This window comes from Saimiri boliviensis, chromosome 18 (assembly GCF_048565385.1).
Source record: "Saimiri boliviensis isolate mSaiBol1 chromosome 18, mSaiBol1.pri, whole genome shotgun sequence".
NCBI lineage: Eukaryota > Metazoa > Chordata > Mammalia > Primates > Cebidae > Saimiri > Saimiri boliviensis.
In genome coordinates, this window is record NC_133466.1 from 44,260,695 (window position 1) to 44,281,335 (window position 20,641).

The window sequence follows — 20,641 nt, forward strand, 5'->3', positions numbered from 1 at the left end:
TGTTAGCAGTAAGAATGCGTTTAAAACACAGAAGACCCGCTTATTACGAACTCATCTGCTGTGTGTTGGTTCCTTTTAGGAAGTTGCATCTATGTTTAGATTCAGCGAGGTAGAAACACGTTTCTTCTAAAAGCTGCGTTTGGACATTCCAGAGTGGATGGGAGAACAGGCTGTAAAGAGAAATACCTTGCTCTAAAACCAAAACGGAGCTATCTAGCAGAATGGTTGTCAATGTGTGTATTCAACTTCCAGAGTTAAACATATGTGTGTTGGCAGCGGTTCAGAAACCCTTTCTTTGGAGAATGCAGAAACAGTCTTTTCCCGCCCTAAAAACGCTTATACGAGTTAGCAGTAAGAATGCGTTTAAAACACAGAAGACCCGCTTCTTACGAAATCATCTGCTTTGTGTTGGTTCCTTTTAGGAAGTTGCATCTATGTTTAGATTCAGCGAGGTAGAAACACGTTTCTTCTAAAAGCTGCGTTTGGACATTCCAGAGTGGATGGGAGAACAGGCTGTAAAGAGAAATATCTTGCTCTAAAACCAAAACGGAGCTATCTAGCAGAATGGTTGTCAATGTGTGTATTCAACAGCAATAGTTAAACTGATGTGTGTTTGCAGCAGTTCAGAAACACTTTCTTTGGAGAATGCAGAAACAGTCATTTCAAGCCCTAGAGACGCATATAAGAGTTAGCAGTAAGAATGCGTTTAAAACACAGAAGACCCGCTTATTACGAACTCATCTGCTGTGTGTTGGTTCCTTTTAGGAAGTTGAATCTATGTTTAGATTCAGCGAGGTAGAAACACGTTTCTTCTAAAAGCTGCGTTTGGACATTCCAGAGTGGATGGGAGAACAGGCTGTAAAGAGAAATACCTTGCTCTAAAACCAAAACGGAGCTATCTAGCAGAATGGTTGTCAATGTGTGTATTCAACTTCCAGAGTTAAACTGATGTGTGTTTGCAGCAGTTCAGAAACACTTTCTTTGGAGAATGCAGAAACAGTCTTTTCCAGCCCTAGAGACGCATAAAAGGGTTAGCAGTAAGAATGCGTTTTAAACAGAGAAGACCCGCTTCTTACGAACTCATCTGCTCTGTGTTGGTTCCTTTTAGGAAGTTTCATCTTTGTTTAGATTCAGCGAGGTAGAAACACGTTTCTTCTAAAAGCTGCGTTTGGACATTCCAGAGTGGATGGGAGAACAGGCTGTAAAGAGAAATACCTTGCTCTAAAACCAAAACGGAGCTATCTAGCAGAATGGTTGTCAATGTGTGTATTCAACATCCAGAGTTAAACTGATGTGTGCTTCCAGCAGTTCAGAAACCCTTTCTTTGGAGAATGCAGAAACAGTCTCTTCCCGCCCTAGAGACGCTTATAAGAGTTAGCAGTAAGAATGCGTTTAAAACACAGAAGACCCGCTTCTTACGAACTCATCTGCTGTGTGTTGGTTCCTCTTAGGAAGTTGCATCTATGCTTAGATTCCGGGAGGTAGAAACACGTTTCTTCTAAAAGCTGCGTTTGGACATTCCAGAGTGGATGGGAAAACTGGCTGTAAAGAGAAATACCTTGCTCTAAAACCAAAACGGAGCTATCTAGCAGAATGGTTGTCAATGTGTGTATTCAACTTCCAGAGGTAAACTGATGTGTGTTTGCAGCAGTTCAGAAACCCTTTCTTTGCAGAATGCAGAAACCGTCAATTCTAGCCCTAGAGACACATATAAGAGTTAGCAGTAAGAATGCGTTTAAAACACAGAAGACCCGCTTCTTACGAACTCATCTGCTGTGTGTTGGTTCCTTTTAGGAAGTTGCATCTATGTTTAGATTCAGCGAGGTAGAAACACGTTTCTTCTAAAAGCTGCGTTTGGACATTCCAGAGTGGATGGGAGAACAGGCTGTAAAGAGAAATACCTTGCTCTAAAACCAAAACGGAGCTATCTAGCAGAATGGTTGTCAATGTGTGTATTCAACTTCCAGAGTTAAACATATGTGTGTTTGCAGCAGTTCAGAAACCCTTTCTTTGGAGAATGCAGAAACAGTCTTTTCCCGCCCTAGAAACTCTTGTAAGAGTTAGCAGTAAGAATGCGTTTAAAACACAGAAGACCCGCTTCTTACGAACTCATCTGCTGTGTGTTGGTTCCTTTTAGGAAGTTGCATCTATGTTTAGATTCAGCGAGGTAGAAACACGTTTCTTCTAAAAGCTGTGTTTGGACATTCCAGAGTGGATGGGAGAACAGGCTGTAAAGAGAAATACCTTGCTCTAAAACCAAAACGGAGCTATCAAGCAGAATGGTTGTCAATGTGTGTATTCAACAGCCATAGTTAAACTGATGTGTGTTTGCAGCAGTTCAGAAACCCTTTCTTTGGAGAATGCAGAAACAGTCATTTCAAGCCCTAGAGACGCATATAAGTGTTAGCAGTAAGAATGCGTTTAAAACACAGAAGACCCGCTTATTACGAACTCATCTGCTGTGTGTTGGTTCCTTTTAGGAAGTTGCATCTATGTTTAGATTCAGCGAGGTAGAAACACGTTTCTTCTAAAAGCTGCGTTTGGACATTCCAGAGTGGATGGGAGAACAGGCTGTAAAGAGAAGTACCTTGCTCTAAAACCAAAACGGAGCTATCTAGCAGAATGGTTGTCAATGTGTGTATTCAACTTCCAGAGTTAAACATATGTGTGTTTGTAGCAGTTCAGAAACCCTTTCTTTGGAGAAAGCAGAAACAGTCTTTTCCCGCCCTAGAAACGCTTATAAGAGTTAGCAGTAAGAATGCGTTGAAAACACAGAAGTCCCGCTTTTTACGAAGTCATCTGATGTGTGTTGGTTCCTTTTAGGAAGTTGCATCTATGTTTAGATACAGCGAGGTGGAAACACGTTTCTTCTAAAAGCTGCGTTTGGACATTCCAGAGTGGATGGGAGAACAGGGTGTAAAGAGAAATATCTTGCTCTAAAACCAAAACGGAGCTATCTAGCAGAATGGTTGTCAATGTGTGTATTCAACAGCCAGAGTTAAACTGATGTGTGTTTGCAGCAATTCAGAAACTCTTTCTTTGGAGAATGCAGAATAAGTCATTTCAAGCCCTAGAGACGCATATAAGAGTTAGCAGTAAGAATGCGTTTAAAACACAGAAGACCCGCTTCTTACGAACTCATCTGCTGTGTGTTGGTTCCTTTTAGGAAGTTGCATCTATGTTTAGATTCAGCGAGGTAGAAACACGTTTCTTCTAAAAGCTGCGTTTGGACATTCCAGAGTGGATGGGAGAAGAGGCTGTAAAGAGAAAAACCTTGCTCTAAAACCAAAACGGAGCTATCTAGCAGAATGGTTGTCAATGTGTGTATTCAACTTCCAGAGTTAAACATATGTGTGTTTGCAGCAGGTCAGAAACCCTTTCTTTGGAGAATGCAGAAACAGTCTTTTCCCGCCCTAAAAACGCTTATAAGAGTTAGCAGTAAGAATGCGTTTAAAACACAGAAGACCCGCTTCTTATGAACTCATCTGCTTTGTGTTGGTTCCTTTTAGGAAGTTGCATCTATGTTTAGATTCAGCGAGGTAGAAACACGTTTCTTCTAAAAGCTGCGTTTGGACATTCCAGAGTGGATGGGAGAACAGGCTGTAAAGAGAAATATCTTGCTCTAAAACCAAAACGGAGCTATCTAGCAGAATGGTTGTCAATGTGTGTATTCAACAGCCATAGTTAAACTGATGTGTGTTTGCAGCAGTTCAGAAACACTTTCTTTGGAGAATGCAGAAACAGTCATTTCAAGCCCTAGAGACGCATATAAGGGTTAGCAGTAAGAATGCGTTTAAAACACAGAAGACCCGCTTCTTACGAACTCATCTGCTGTGTGTTGGTTCCTTTTAGGAAGTTGCATCTATGTTTAGATTCAGCGAGGTAGAAACACGTTTCTTCTAAAAGCTGCGTTTGGACATTCCAGAGTGGATGGGAGAACAGGCTGTAAAGAGAAATACCTTGCTCTAAAACCAAAACGGAGCTATCTAGCAGAATGTTTGTCAATGTGTGTATTCAACTTCCAGAGTTCAACATATGTGTGTTTGCAGCAGTTCAGAAACCCTTTCTTTGGAGAATGCAGAAACAGTCATTTCCCGCCCTAGAAACTCTTGTAAGAGTTAGCAGTAAGAATGCGTTTAAAACACAGAAGACCCGCTTCTTACGAACTCATCTGCTGTGTGTTGGTTCCTTTTAGGAAGTTGCATCTATGTTTAGATTCAGCGAGGTAGAAACACGTTTCTTCTAAAAGCTGCGTTTGGACATTCCAGAGTGGATGGGAGAACAGGCTGTAAAGAGAAATACCTTGCTCTAAAACCAAAACGGAGTTATCAAGCAGAATGGTTGTCAATGTGTGTATTCAACAACCATAGTTAAACTGATGTGTGTTTGCAGCAGTTCAGAAACACTTTCTTTGGAGAATGCAGAAACAGTCATTTCAAGCCCTAGAGACGCATATAAGTGTTAGCAGTAAGAATGCGTTTAAAACACAGAAGACCCGCTTATTACGAACTCATCTGCTGTGTGTTGGTTCCTTTTAGGAAGTTGCATCTATGTTTAGATTCAGCGAGGTAGAAACACGTTTCTTCTAAAAGCTGCGTTTGGACATTCCAGAGTGGATGGGAGAACAGGCTGTAAAGAGAAATACCTTGCTCTAAAACCAAAACGGAGCTATCTAGCAGAATGGTTGTCAATGTGTGTATTCAACTTCCAGAGTTAAACATATGTGAGTTTGCAGCAGTTCAGAAACCCTTTCTTTGGAGAATGCAGAAACAGTCTTTTCCCGCCCTAGAAACGCTTATAAGTGTTAGCAGTAAGAATGCATTGAAAACACAGAAGTCCCGCTTTTTACGAAGTCATCTGCTGTGTGTTGGTTCCTTTTAGGAAGTTGCATCTATGTTTAGATACAGCGAGGTAGAAACACGTTTCTTCTAAAAGCTGCGTTTGGACATTCCAGAGTGGATGGGAGAACAGGGTGTAAAGAGAAATATCTTGCTCTAAAACCAAAACGGAGCTATCTAGCAGAATGGTTGTCAATGTGTGTATTCAACAGCCAGAGTTAAACTGATTTGTGTTTGCAGCAGTTCAGAAACTCTTTCTTTGGAGAATGCAGAATAAGTCATTTCAAGCCCTAGAGACGCATATAAGAGTTAGCAGTAAGAATGCGTTTAAAACACAGAAGACCCGCTTCTTACGAACTCATCTGCTGTGTGTTGGTTCCTTTTAGGAAGTTGCATCTATGTTTAGATTCAGCGAGGTAGAAACACGTTTCTTCTAAAAGCTGCGTTTGGACATTCCAGAGTGGATGGGAGAACGGGCTGTAAAGAGAAATACCTTGCTCTAAAACCAAAACGGAGCTATCTAGCAGAATGGTTGTCAATGTGTGTATTCAACTTCCAGAGTTAAACATATGTGTGTTTGCAGCAGTTCAGAAACCGTTTCTTTGGAGAATGCAGAAACAGTCTTTTCCCGCCCTAGAGACGCTTATAAGAGTTAGCAGTAAGAATGGGTTTTAAACACAGAAGACCCGCTTCTTACGAACTCATCTGTTGTGTGTTGGTTCCTTTTAGGAAGTTGCATCTATGTTTAGATTCAGCGAGGTAGAAACACGTTTCTTCTAAAAGCTGCGTTTGGATATTCCAGAGTGGATAGGAGAAGAGGCTGTAAAGAGAAATACCTTGCTCTAAAACCAAAACGGAGCTATCTAGCAGAATGGTTGTCAATGTGTGTATTCAACTTCCAGAGTTAAACATATGTGTGTTTGCAGCAGTTCAGAAACCGTTTCTTTGGAGAATGCAGAAACAGTCTTTTCCCGCCCTAGAAACGCTTATAAGAGTTAGCAGTAAGAATGCGTTTAAAACACATTAGACCCGCTTTTTACGAAGTCATCTGATGTGTGTTGGTTCCTTTTAGGAAGTTGCATCTATGTTTAGATTCAGCGAGGTAGAAACACGTTTCTTCTAAAAGCTGCTTTTGGACATTCCAGAGTGGATGGGAGAACAGGCTGTAAAGAGAAATACCTTGCTCTAAAACCAAAACGGAGCTATCTAGCAGAATGGCTGTCAATGTGTGTATTCAACAGCCAGAGTTAAACTGATGTGTGTTTGCAGCAGTTCAGAAACTCTTTCTTTGGAGAATGCAGAATCAGTCATTTCAAGCCCTAGAGACGCATATAAGAGTTAGCAGTAAGAATGCGTTTAAAACACAGAAGACCCGCTTCTTACGAACTCATCTGCTGTGTGTTGGTTCCTTTTAGGAAGTTGCATCTATGTTTAGATTCAGCGAGGTAGAAACACGTTTCTTCTAAAAGCTGCGTTTGGACATTCCAGAGTGGATGGGAGAACAGGCTGTAAAGAGAAATACCTTGCTCTAAAACCAAAACGGAGCTATCTAGCAGAATGGTTGTCAATGTGTGTATTCAACTTCCAGAGTTAAACATATGTGTGTTTGCAGCAGTTCAGAAACCGTTTCTTTGGAGAATGCAGAAACAGTCTTTTCCCGCCCTAGAGACGCTTATAAGAGTTAGCAGTAAGAATGGGTTTTAAACACAGAAGACCCGCTTCTTACGAACTCATCTGTTGTGTGTTGGTTCCTTTTAGGAAGTTGCATCTATGTTTAGATTCAGCGAGGTAGAAACACGTTTCTTCTAAAAGCTGCGTTTGGATATTCCAGAGTGGATAGGAGAAGAGGCTGTAAAGAGAAATACCTTGCTCTAAAACCAAAACGGAGCTATCTAGCAGAATGGTTGTCAATGTGTGTATTCAACTTCCAGAGTTAAACATATGTGTGTTTGCAGCAGTTCAGAAACCGTTTCTTTGGAGAATGCAGAAACAGTCTTTTCCCGCCCTAGAAACGCTTATAAGAGTTAGCAGTAAGAATGCGTTTAAAACACATTAGACCCGCTTTTTACGAAGTCATCTGATGTGTGTTGGTTCCTTTTAGGAAGTTGCATCTATGTTTAGATTCAGCGAGGTAGAAACACGTTTCTTCTAAAAGCTGCTTTTGGACATTCCAGAGTGGATGGGAGAACAGGCTGTAAAGAGAAATACCTTGCTCTAAAACCAAAACGGAGCTATCTAGCAGAATGGCTGTCAATGTGTGTATTCAACAGCCAGAGTTAAACTGATGTGTGTTTGCAGCAGTTCAGAAACTCTTTCTTTGGAGAATGCAGAATCAGTCATTTCAAGCCCTAGAGACGCATATAAGAGTTAGCAGTAAGAATGCGTTTAAAACACAGAAGACCCGCTTCTTACGAACTCATCTGCTGTGTGTTGGTTCCTTTTAGGAAGTTGCATCTATGTTTAGATTCAGCGAGGTAGAAACACGTTTCTTCTAAAAGCTGCGTTTGGATATTCCAGAGTGGATAGGAGAAGAGGCTGTAAAGAGAAATACCTTGCTCTAAAACCAAAACGGAGCTATCTAGCAGAATGGTTGTCAATGTGTGTATTCAACTTCCAGAGGTAAACTGATGTGTGTTTGCAGCAGTTCAGAAACCCTTTCTTTGCAGAATGCAGAAACCGTCAATTCTAGCCCTAGAGACACATATAAGAGTTAGCAGTAAGAATCCGTTTAAAACACAGAAGACCCGCTTCTTACGAACTCATCTGCTGTGTGTTGGTTCCTTTTAGGAAGTTGCATCTATGTTTAGATTCAGCGAGGAAGAAACACGTTTCATCTAAAAGCTGCGTTTGGACATTCCAGAGTGGATGGGAGAACAGGCTGTAAAGAGAAATACCTTGCTCTAAAACGAAAACGGAGCTATCTAGCAGAATGGTTGTCAATGTGTGTATTCAACTTCCAGAGGTAAACTGATGTGTGCTTCCAGCAGTTCAGAAACCCTGTCTTTGGAGAATGCAGAAACAGTCTTTTCCCGCCCTAGAGACGCTTATAAGAGTTAGCAGTAAGAATGCGTTTAAAACACAGAAGACCCGCTTCTTACGAGCTCATATGCTGTGTGTTGGTTCCTTTTAGGAAGTTGCATCTATGCTTAGATTCAGGGAGGTTGAAACACGTTTCTTCTAAAAGCTGCGTTTGGACATTCCAGAGTGGATGGGAGAACAGGCTGTAAAGAGAAATACCTTGCTCTTAAACCAAAACGGAGCTATCTAGCAGAATGTTTGTCAATGTGTGTATTCAACAGCCAGAGTTACACTGATGTGTGTTTGCAGCAGTTTAGAAACCCTTTCTTTGGAGAATGCAGAATCAGTCATTTCAAGCCCTTGAGACGCATATAAGAGTTAGCAGTAAGAATGCGTTTAAAACACAGAAGACCCGCTTCTTACGAAGTCATCTGCTGTGTGTTGGTTCCTTTTAGGAAGTTGCATCTATGTTTAGATTCAGCGAGGTAGAAACACGTTTCTTCTAAAAGCTGCGTTTGGATATTCCAGAGTGGATAGGAGAAGAGGCTGTAAAGAGAAATACCTTGCTCTAAAAGCAAAACGGAGCTATGTAGCAGAATGGTTGTCAATGTGTGTATTCAACTTCCTGAGATTAACTGATTTGTGTTTGCAGCAGTTCAGAAACCCTTTCTTTGGAGAATGCAGAATCCGTCATTTCAAGCCCTAGAGACACATATAAGAGTTAGCAGTAAGGATGCGTTTAAAACACAGAAAACCCGCTTCTTACGAACTCATCTGCTGTGTGTTGGTTCCTTTTAGGAAGTTGAATCTATGTTTAGATTCAGCGAGGTAGAAACACGTTTCTTCTAAAAGCTGCGTTTGGACATTCCAGAGTGGATGGGAGAACAGGCTGTAAAGAGAAATACCTTGCTCTAAAACCAAAACGGAGCTATCTAGCAGAATGGTTGTCAATGTGTGTATTCAACTTCCAGAGTTAAACATATGTGTGTTTGCAGCAGTTCAGAAACCGTTTCTTTGGAGAATGCAGAAACAGTCTTTTCCCGCCCTAGAAACGCTTATAAGAGTTAGCAGTAAGAATGCGTTTAAAACACATTAGACCCGCTTTTTACGAAGTCATCTGATGTGTGTTGGTTCCTTTTAGGAAGTTGCATCTATGTTTAGATTCAGCGAGGTAGAAACACGTTTCTTCTAAAAGCTGCTTTTGGACATTCCAGAGTGGATGGGAGAACAGGCTGTAAAGAGAAATACCTTGCTCTAAAACCAAAACGGAGCTATCTAGCAGAATGGCTGTCAATGTGTGTATTCAACAGCCAGAGTTAAACTGATGTGTGTTTGCAGCAGTTCAGAAACTCTTTCTTTGGAGAATGCAGAATCAGTCATTTCAAGCCCTAGAGACGCATATAAGAGTTAGCAGTAAGAATGCGTTTAAAACACAGAAGACCCGCTTCTTACGAACTCATCTGCTGTGTGTTGGTTCCTTTTAGGAAGTTGCATCTATGTTTAGATTCAGCGAGGTAGAAACACGTTTCTTCTAAAAGCTGCGTTTGGACATTCCAGAGTGGATGGGAGAACAGGCTGTAAAGAGAAATACCTTGCTCTAAAACCAAAACGGAGCTATCTAGCAGAATGGTTGTCAATGTGTGTATTCAACTTCCAGAGTTAAACATATGTGTGTTTGCAGCAGTTCAGAAACCGTTTCTTTGGAGAATGCAGAAACAGTCTTTTCCCGCCCTAGAGACGCTTATAAGAGTTAGCAGTAAGAATGGGTTTTAAACACAGAAGACCCGCTTCTTACGAACTCATCTGTTGTGTGTTGGTTCCTTTTAGGAAGTTGCATCTATGTTTAGATTCAGCGAGGTAGAAACACGTTTCTTCTAAAAGCTGCGTTTGGATATTCCAGAGTGGATAGGAGAAGAGGCTGTAAAGAGAAATACCTTGCTCTAAAACCAAAACGGAGCTATCTAGCAGAATGGTTGTCAATGTGTGTATTCAACTTCCAGAGTTAAACATATGTGTGTTTGCAGCAGTTCAGAAACCGTTTCTTTGGAGAATGCAGAAACAGTCTTTTCCCGCCCTAGAAACGCTTATAAGAGTTAGCAGTAAGAATGCGTTTAAAACACATTAGACCCGCTTTTTACGAAGTCATCTGATGTGTGTTGGTTCCTTTTAGGAAGTTGCATCTATGTTTAGATTCAGCGAGGTAGAAACACGTTTCTTCTAAAAGCTGCTTTTGGACATTCCAGAGTGGATGGGAGAACAGGCTGTAAAGAGAAATACCTTGCTCTAAAACCAAAACGGAGCTATCTAGCAGAATGGCTGTCAATGTGTGTATTCAACAGCCAGAGTTAAACTGATGTGTGTTTGCAGCAGTTCAGAAACTCTTTCTTTGGAGAATGCAGAATCAGTCATTTCAAGCCCTAGAGACGCATATAAGAGTTAGCAGTAAGAATGCGTTTAAAACACAGAAGACCCGCTTCTTACGAACTCATCTGCTGTGTGTTGGTTCCTTTTAGGAAGTTGCATCTATGTTTAGATTCAGCGAGGTAGAAACACGTTTCTTCTAAAAGCTGCGTTTGGATATTCCAGAGTGGATAGGAGAAGAGGCTGTAAAGAGAAATACCTTGCTCTAAAACCAAAACGGAGCTATCTAGCAGAATGGTTGTCAATGTGTGTATTCAACTTCCAGAGGTAAACTGATGTGTGTTTGCAGCAGTTCAGAAACCCTTTCTTTGCAGAATGCAGAAACCGTCAATTCTAGCCCTAGAGACACATATAAGAGTTAGCAGTAAGAATCCGTTTAAAACACAGAAGACCCGCTTCTTACGAACTCATCTGCTGTGTGTTGGTTCCTTTTAGGAAGTTGCATCTATGTTTAGATTCAGCGAGGAAGAAACACGTTTCATCTAAAAGCTGCGTTTGGACATTCCAGAGTGGATGGGAGAACAGGCTGTAAAGAGAAATACCTTGCTCTAAAACGAAAACGGAGCTATCTAGCAGAATGGTTGTCAATGTGTGTATTCAACTTCCAGAGGTAAACTGATGTGTGCTTCCAGCAGTTCAGAAACCCTGTCTTTGGAGAATGCAGAAACAGTCTTTTCCCGCCCTAGAGACGCTTATAAGAGTTAGCAGTAAGAATGCGTTTAAAACACAGAAGACCCGCTTCTTACGAGCTCATATGCTGTGTGTTGGTTCCTTTTAGGAAGTTGCATCTATGCTTAGATTCAGGGAGGTTGAAACACGTTTCTTCTAAAAGCTGCGTTTGGACATTCCAGAGTGGATGGGAGAACAGGCTGTAAAGAGAAATACCTTGCTCTTAAACCAAAACGGAGCTATCTAGCAGAATGTTTGTCAATGTGTGTATTCAACAGCCAGAGTTACACTGATGTGTGTTTGCAGCAGTTTAGAAACCCTTTCTTTGGAGAATGCAGAATCAGTCATTTCAAGCCCTTGAGACGCATATAAGAGTTAGCAGTAAGAATGCGTTTAAAACACAGAAGACCCGCTTCTTACGAACTCATCTGCTGTGTGTTGGTTCCTTTTAGGAAGTTGCATCTATGCTTAGATTCAGGGAGGTTGAAACACGTTTCTTCTAAAAGCTGCGTTTCGACATTCCAGAGTGGATGGGAGAATAGGCTGTAAATAGAAATACCTTGCTCTAAAACGAAAACGGAGCTATCTAGCAGAATGGTTGTCAATGTGTGTATTCAACAGCCAGAGTTACACTGACGTGTGTTTGCAGCAGTTTAGAAACCCTTTCTTTGGAGAATGCAGAATCAGTCATTTCAAGCCCTTGAGACGCATATAAGAGTTAGCAGTAAGAATGCGTTTAAAACACAGAAGACCCGCTTCTTACGAAGTCATCTGCTGTGTGTTGGTTCCTTTTAGGAAGTTGCATCTATGTTTAGATTCAGCGAGGTAGAAACACGTTTCTTCTAAAAGCTGCGTTTGGATATTCCAGAGTGGATAGGAGAAGAGGCTGTAAAGAGAAATACCTTGCTCTAAAAGCAAAACGGAGCTATGTAGCAGAATGGTTGTCAATGTGTGTATTCAACTTCCTGAGATTAACTGATTTGTGTTTGCAGCAGTTCAGAAACCCTTTCTTTGGAGAATGCAGAATCCGTCATTTCAAGCCCTAGAGACACATATAAGAGTTAGCAGTAAGGATGCGTTTAAAACACAGAAAACCCGCTTCTTACGAACTCATCTGCTGTGTGTTGGTTCCTTTTAGGAAGTTGAATCTATGTTTAGATTCAGCGAGGTAGAAACACGTTTCTTCTAAAAGCTGCGTTTGGACATTCCAGAGTGGATGGGAGAACAGGCTGTAAAGAGAAATACCTTGCTCTAAAACCAAAACGGAGCTATCTAGCAGAATGGTTGTCAATGTGTGTATTCAACTTCCAGAGTTAAACATATGTGTGTTTGCAGCAGTTCAGAAACCCTTTCTTTGGAGAATGCAGAAACAGTCTTTTCCCGCCCTAGAAACGCTTATAAGAGTTAGCAGTAAGAATGCGTTTAAAACACAGAAGACCCGCTTATTACGAACTCATCTGCTGTGTGTTGGATCCTTTTAGGAAGTTGCATCTATGTTTAGATTCAGCGAGGTAGAAACACGTTTCTTCTAAAAGCTGCGTTTGGACATTCCAGAGTGGATGGGAGAACAGGCTGTAAAGAGAAATATCTTGCTCTAAAACCAAAACGGAGCTATCTAGAAGAATTGTTGTCAATGTGTGTATTCAACAGCCATAGTTAAACTGATGTGTGTTTGCAGCAGTTCAGAAACACTTTCGTTGGAGAATGCAGAAACAGTCATTTCAAGCCCTAGAGACGCATATAAGAGTTAGCAGTAAGAAGGCGTTTAAAACACAGAAGACCCGCTTATTACGAACTCATCTGCTGTGTGTTGGTTCCTTTTAGGAAGTTGAATCTATGTTTAGATTCAGCGAGGTAGAAACACGTTTCTTCTAAAAGCTGCGTTTGGACATTCCAGAGTGGATGGGAGAACAGGCTGTAAAGAGAAATACCTTGCTCTAAAACCAAAACGGAGCTATCTAGCAGAATGGTTGTCAATGTGTGTATTCAACTTCTAGAGTTAAACATATGTGTGTTTGCAGCAGTTCAGAAACCCTTTCTTTGGAGAATGCAGAAACAGTCTTTTCCCGCCCTAGAGACGCTTATAAGAGTTAGCAGTAAGAATGGGTTTTAAACACAGAAGACCCGCTTCTTACGAACTCATCTGTTGTGTGTTGGTTCCTTTTAGGAAGTTGCATCTATGTTTAGATTCAGCGAGGTAGAAACACGTTTCTTCTAAAAGCTGCGTTTGGATATTCCAGAGTGGATAGGAGAAGAGGCTGTAAAGAGAAATACCTTGCTCTAAAACCAAAACGGAGCTATCTAGCAGAATGGTTGTCAATGTGTGTATTCAACTTCCAGAGTTAAACATATGTGTGTTTGCAGCAGTTCAGAAACCGTTTCTTTGGAGAATGCAGAAACAGTCTTTTCCCGCCCTAGAAATGCTTATAAGAGTTAGCAGTAAGAATGCGTTTAAAACACATTAGACCCGCTTTTTACGAAGTCATCTGATGTGTGTTGGTTCCTTTTAGGAAGTTGCATCTATGTTTAGATTCAGCGAGGTAGAAACACGTTTCTTCTAAAAGCTGCTTTTGGACATTCCAGAGTGGATGGGAGAACAGGCTGTAAAGAGAAATATCTTGCTCTAAAACCAAAACGGAGCTATCTAGCAGAATGGCTGTCAATGTGTGTATTCAACAGCCAGAGTTAAACTGATGTGTGTTTGCAGCAGTTCAGAAACTCTTTCTTTGGAGAATGCAGAATCAGTCATTTCAAGCCCTAGAGACGCATATAAGAGTTAGCAGTAAGAATGCGTTTAAAACACAGAAGACCCGCTTCTTACGAACTCATCTGCTGTGTGTTGGTTCGTTTTAGGAAGTTGCATCTATGTTTAGATTCAGCGAGGTAGAAACACGTTTCTTCTAAAAGCTGCGTTTGGATATTCCAGAGTGGATAGGAGAAGAGGCTGTAAAGAGAAATACCTTGCTCTAAAACCAAAACGGAGCTATCTAGCAGAATGGTTGTCAATGTGTGTATTCAACTTCCAGAGTTAAACATATGTGTGTTTGCAGCAGTTCAGAAACCCTTTCTTTGTAGAATGCAGAAACAGTCTTTTCCCGCACTAAAAACGCTTATAAGAGTTAGCAGTAAGAATGCGTTTAAAACACAGAAGACCCGCTTATTACGAACTCATCTGCTGTGTGTTGGATCCTTTTAGGAAGTTGCATCTATGTTTAGATTCAGCGAGGTAGAAACACGTTTCTTCTAAAAGCTGCGTTTGGACATTCCAGAGTGGATGGGAGAACAGGCTGTAAAGAGAAATACCTTGCTCTAAAACCAAAACGGAGCTATCTAGCAGAATGGTTGTCAATGTGTTTATTCAACTTCCAGAGTTAAACTGATATGTGCCTCCAGCAGTTCAGAAACCCTTTCTTTGGAGAATGCAGAAACAGTCTTTTCCCGCCCTAGAGACGCTTATAAGAGTTAGCAGTAAGAATGCGTTTAAAACACAGAAGACCCGCTTCTTACGAACTCATATGCTGTGTGTTGGTTCCTTTTAGGAAGTTGCTTCTATGCTTCGATTCAGGGAGGTTGAAACAGGTTTCTTCTAAAAGCTGCGTTTGGACATTCCAGAGTGGATGGGAGAACAGGCTGTAAAGAGAAATACCTTGCTCTAAAACCAAAACGGAGCTATCTAGCAGAATGGTTGTCAATGTGTGTATTCAACTTCCAGAGTTAAACATATGTGTGTTTGCAGCAGTTCAGAAACCGTTTCTTTGGAGAATGCAGAAACAGTCATTTCCAGCCCTAGAAACTCTTATAAGAGTTAGCAGTAAGAATGCGTCCAAAACAAAGAAGACCCGCTTCTTACGAACTCATCTGCTGTGTTTTTGTTCCTTTTAGGAAGTTGCATCTATGTTTAGATTCAGCGAGGTAGAAACACGTTTCTTCTAAAAGCTGCGTTTGGACATTCCAGAGTGGATGGGAAAACAGGCTGTAAGGAGAAATACCTTGCTCTAAAACCAAAACGGAGCTATCTAGCAGAATGGTTGTCAAAGTGTGTATTCAACTTCCAGAGTTAAACATATGTGTGTTTGCAGCAGTTCAGAAACCCTTTCTTTGCAGAATGCAGAAACCGTCAATTCTAGCCCTAGAGAAACATATAAGAGTTAGCAGTAAGAATCCGTTTAAAACACAGAAGACCCGCTTCTTACGAACTCATCTGCTGTGTGTTGGTTCCTTTTAGGAAGTTGCATCTATGTTTAGATTCAGCGAGGAAGAAACACGTTTCATCTAAAAGCTGCGTTTGGACATTCCAGAGTGGATGGGAGAACAGGCTGTAAAGAGAAATACCTTGCTCTAAAACGAAAACGGAGCTATCTAGCAGAATGGTTGTCAATGTGTGTATTCAACTTCCAGAGTTAAACTGATGTGTGCTTCCAGCAGTTCAGAAACCCTTTCTTTGGAGAATGCAGAAACAGTCTTTTCCCGCCCTAGAGACGCTTATAAGAGTTAGCAGTAAGAATGCGTTTAAAACACAGAAGACCCGCTTCTTACGAACTAATCTGCTGTGTGTTGGTTCCTTTTAGGAAGTTGCATCTATGCTTAGATTCAGGGAGGTTGAAACACGTTTCTTCTAAAAGCTGCGTTTGGACATTCCAGAGTGGATGGGAGAACAGGCTGTAAAGAGAAATACCTTGCTCTAAAACCAAAACGGAGCTATCTAGCAGAATGGTTGTCAATGTGTGTATTCAACAGCCAGAGTTACACTGATGTGTGTTTGCAGCAGTTTAGAAACCCTTTCTTTGGAGAATGCAGAATCAGTCATTTCAAGCCCTTGAGACGCATATAAGAGTTAGCAGTAAGAATGCGTTTAAAACACAGAAGACCCGCTTCTTACGAACTCATCTGCTGTGTGTTGGTTCCTTTTAGGAAGTTGCATCTATGCTTAGACTCAGGGAGGTTGAAACACGTTTCTTCTAAAAGCTGCGTTTCGACATTCCAGAGTGGATGGGAGAATAGGCTGTAAAGAGAAATACCTTGCTCTAAAACGAAAACGGAGCTATCTAGCAGAATGGTTGTCAATGTGTGTATTCAACAGCCAGAGTTACACTGACGTGTGTTTGCAGCAGTTTAGAAACCCTTTCTTTGGAGAATGCAGAATCAGTCATTTCAAGCCCTTGAGACGCATATAAGTGTTAGCAGTAAGAATGCGTTTAAAACACAGAAGACCCGCTTCTTACGAAGTCATCTGCTGTGTGTTGGTTCCTTTTAGGAAGTTGCATCTATGTTTAGATTCAGCGAGGTAGAAACACGTTTCTTCTAAAAGCTGCGTTTGGATATTCCAGAGTGGATAGGAGAAGAGGCTGTAAAGAGAAATACCTTGCTCTAAAAGCAAAACGGAGCTATGTAGCAGAATGGTTGTCAATGTGTGTATTCAACTTCCTGAGATTAACTGATTTGTGTTTGCAGCAGTTCAGAAACCCTTTCTTTGGAGAATGCAGAATCCGTCATTTCAAGCCCTAGAGACACATATAAGAGTTAGCAGTAAGGATGCGTTTAAAACACAGAAAACCCGCTTCTTACGAACTCATCTGCTGTGTGTTGGTTCCTTTTAGGAAGTTGCATCTATGTTTAGATTCAGCGAGGTAGAAACACGTTTCTTCTAAAAGCTGCGTTTGGACATTCCAGAGTGGATGGGAGAACAGGCTGTAAAGAGAAATACCTTGCTCTAAAACCAAAACGGAGCTATCTAGCAGAATGGTTGTCAATGTGTGTATTCAACTTCCAGAGTTAAACATATGTGTGTTTGCAGCAGTTCAGAAACCCTTTCTTTGGAGAATGCAGAAACAGTCTTTTCCCGCCCTAGAAACGCTTATAAGAGTTAGCAGTAAGAATGCGTTTAAAACACAGAAGACCCGCTTATTACGAACTCATCTGCTGTGTGTTGGATCCTTTTAGGAAGTTGCATCTATGTTTAGATTCAGCGAGGTAGAAACACGTTTCTTCTAAAAGCTGCGTTTGGACATTCCAGAGTGGATGGGAGAACAGGCTGTAAAGAGAAATATCTTGCTCTAAAACCAAAACGGAGCTATCTAGCAGAATGGTTGTCAATGTGTGTATTCAACAGCCATAGTTAAACTGATGTGTGTTTGCAGCAGTTCAGAAACACTTTCTTTGGAGAATGCAGAAACAGTCATTTCAAGCCCTAGAGACGCATATAAGAGTTAGCAGTAAGAATGCGTTTAAAACACAGAAGACCCGCTTATTACGAACTCATCTGCTGTGTGTTGGTTCCTTTTAGGAAGTTGAATCTATGTTTAGATTCAGCGAGGTAGAAACACGTTTCTTCTAAAAGCTGCGTTTGGACATTCCAGAGTGGATGGGAGAACAGGCTGTAAAGAGAAATACCTTGCTCTAAAACCAAAACGGAGCTATCTAGCAGAATGGTTGTCAATGTGTGTATTCAACTTCCAGAGTTAAACATATGTGTGTTTGCAGCAGTTCAGAAACCCTTTCTTTGGAGAATGCAGAAACAGTCTTTTCCCGCCCTAGAGACGCTTATAAGAGTTAGCAGTAAGAATGGGTTTTAAACACAGAAGACCCGCTTCTTACGAACTCATCTGTTGTGTGTTGGTTCCTTTTAGGAAGTTGCATCTATGTTTAGATTCAGCGAGGTAGAAACACGTTTCTTCTAAAAGCTGCGTTTGGATATTCCAGAGTGGATAGGAGAAGAGGCTGTAAAGAGAAATACCTTGCTCTAAAACCAAAACGGAGCTATCTAGCAGAATGGTTGTCAATGTGTGTATTCAACTTCCAGAGTTAAACATATGTGTGTTTGCAGCAGTTCAGAAACCGTTTCTTTGGAGAATGCAGAAACAGTCTTTTCCAGCCCTAGAAACGCTTATAAGAGTTAGCAGTAAGAATGCGTTTAAAACACATTAGACCCGCTTTTTACGAAGTCATCTGATGTGTGTTGGTTCCTTTTAGGAAGTTGCATCTATGTTTAGATTCAGCGAGGTAGAAACACGTTTCTTCTAAAAGCTGCTTTTGGACATTCCAGAGTGGATGGGAGAACAGGCTGTAAAGAGAAATATCTTGCTCTAAAACCAAAACGGAGCTATCTAGCAGAATGGTTGTCAATGTGTGTATTCAACAGCCAGAGTTAAACTGATGTGTGTTTGCAGCAGTTCAGAAACTCTTTCTTTGGAGAATGCAGAATCAGTCATTTCAAGCCCTAGAGACGCATATAAGAGTTAGCAGTAAGAATGCGTTTAAAACACAGAAGACCCGCTTCTTACGAACTCATCTGCTGTGTGTTGGTTCCTTTTAGGAAGTTGCATCTATGTTTAGATTCAGCGAGGTAGAAACACGTTTCTTCTAAAAGCTGCGTTTGGATATTCCAGAGTGGATAGGAGAAGAGGCTGTAAAGAGAAATACCTTGCTCTAAAACCAAAACGGAGCTATCTAGCAGAATGGTTGTCAATGTGTGTATTCAACTTCCAGAGTTAAACATATGTGTGTTTGCAGCAGTTCAGAAACCCTTTCTTTGTAGAATGCAGAAACAGTCTTTTCCCGCACTAAAAACGCTTATAAGAGTTAGCAGCAAGAATGCGTTTAAAACACAGAAGACCCGCTTCTTACGAACTCATCTGCTGTGTGTTGGATCCTTTTAGGAAGTTGCATCTATGTTTAGATTCAGCGAGGTAGAAACACGTTTCTTCTAAAAGCTGCGTTTGGACATTCCAGAGTGGATGGGAGAACAGGCTGTAAAGAGAAATACCTTGCTCTAAAACCAAAACGGAGCTATCTAGCAGAATGGTTGTCAATGTGTGTATTCAACTTCCAGAGTTAAACATATGTGTGTTTGCAGCAGTTCAGAAACCCTTTCTTTGGAGAATGCAGAAACAGTCTTTTCCCGCCCTAGAGACGCTTATAAGAGTTAGCAGTAAGAATGCGTTTAAAACACAGAAGACCCGCTTATTACGAACTCATCTGCTGTGTGTTGGTTCCTTTTAGGAAGTTGCATCTACGTTTAGATTCAGCGAGGTAGAAACACGTTTCTTCTAAAAGCTGCTTTTGGACATTCCAGAGTGGATGGGAAAACAGGCTATAAAGAGAAATACCTTGCTCTAAAACCAAAACGGAGCTATCTAGCAGAATGGTTGTCAATGTGTGTATTCAACTTCCAGAGTTAAACTGATGTGTGTTTGCAGCAGTTCAGAAACCCTTTCTTTGCAGAATGCAGAAACCGTCAATTCTAGCCCTAGAGACACATAAAAGAGTTAGCAGTAAGAATGCGTTTAAAACACAGAAGACCCGCTTCTTACGAACTCATCTGCTGTGTGTTGTTTCCTTTTAGGAAGTTGCATCTATGTTTAGATTCAGCGAGGAAGAAACACGTTTCTTCTAAAAGCTGCGTTTGGACATTCCAGAGTGGATGGGAGAACAGGCTGTAAAGAGAAATACCTTGCTCTAAAACCAAAACGGAGCTATCTAGCAGAATGGTTGTCAATGTGTGTATTCAACTTCCAGAGTTAAACATATGTGTGTTTGCAGCAGTTCAGAAACCGTTTCTTTGGAGAATGCAGAAACAGTCTTTTCCCGCCCTAGAAACTCTTATAAGAGTTAGCAGTAAGAATGCGTTTAAAACACAGAAGACCCGCTTCTTACGAACTCATCTGCTGTGTGTTGGTTCCTTTTAGGAAGTTGCATCTATGTTTAGATTCAGCGAGGTAGAAACACGTTTCTTCTAAAAGCTGCGTTTGGACATTCCAGAGTGGATGGGAAAACAGGCTGTAAAGAGAAATACCTTGCTCTAAAACCAAAACGGAGCTATCTAGCAGAATGGTTGTCAATGTGTCTATTCAACTTCCAGAGTTAAACTGATGTGTGTTTGCAGCAGTTCAGAAACCCTTTCTTTGCAGAATGCAGAAACCGTCAATTCTAGCCCTAGAGACACATATAAGAGTTAGCAGTAAGAATGCGTTTAAAACACAGAAGACCCGCTTCTTACGAACTCATCTGCTGTGTGTTGGTTCCTTTTAGGAAGTTGCATCTATGTTTAGATTCAGCGAGGAAGAAACACGTTTCATCTAAAAGCTGCGTTTGGACATTCCAGAGTGGATGGGAGAACAGGCTGTAAAGAGAAATACCTTGCTCTAAAACGAAAACGGAGCTATCTAGCAGAATGGTTGTCAATGTGTGTATTCAACTTCCAGAGTTAAACTGATGTGTGCTTCCAGCAGTTCAGAAACCCTTTCTTTGGAGAATGCAGAAACAGTCTTTTCCCGCCCTAGAGACGCTTATAAGAGTTAGCAGTAAGAATGCGTTTAAAACACAGAAGACCCGCTTCTTACGAACTCATATGCTGTGTGTTGGTCCCTTTTAGGAAGTTGCATCTATGCTTAGATTCAGGGAGGTTGAAACACGTTTCTTCTAAAAGCTGCGTTTGGACATTCCAGAGTGGATGGGAGAACAGGCTGTAAAGAGAAATACCTTGCTCTTAAACCAAAACGGAGCTATCTAGCAGAATGTTTGTCAATGTGTGTATTCAACAGCCAGAGTTACACTGATGTGTGTTTGCAGCAGTTTAGAAACCCTTTCTTTGGAGAATGCAGAATCAGTCATTTCAAGCCCTTGAGACGCATATAAGAGTTAGCAGTAAGAATGCGTTTAAAACACAGAAGACCCGCTTCTTACGAACTCATCTGCTG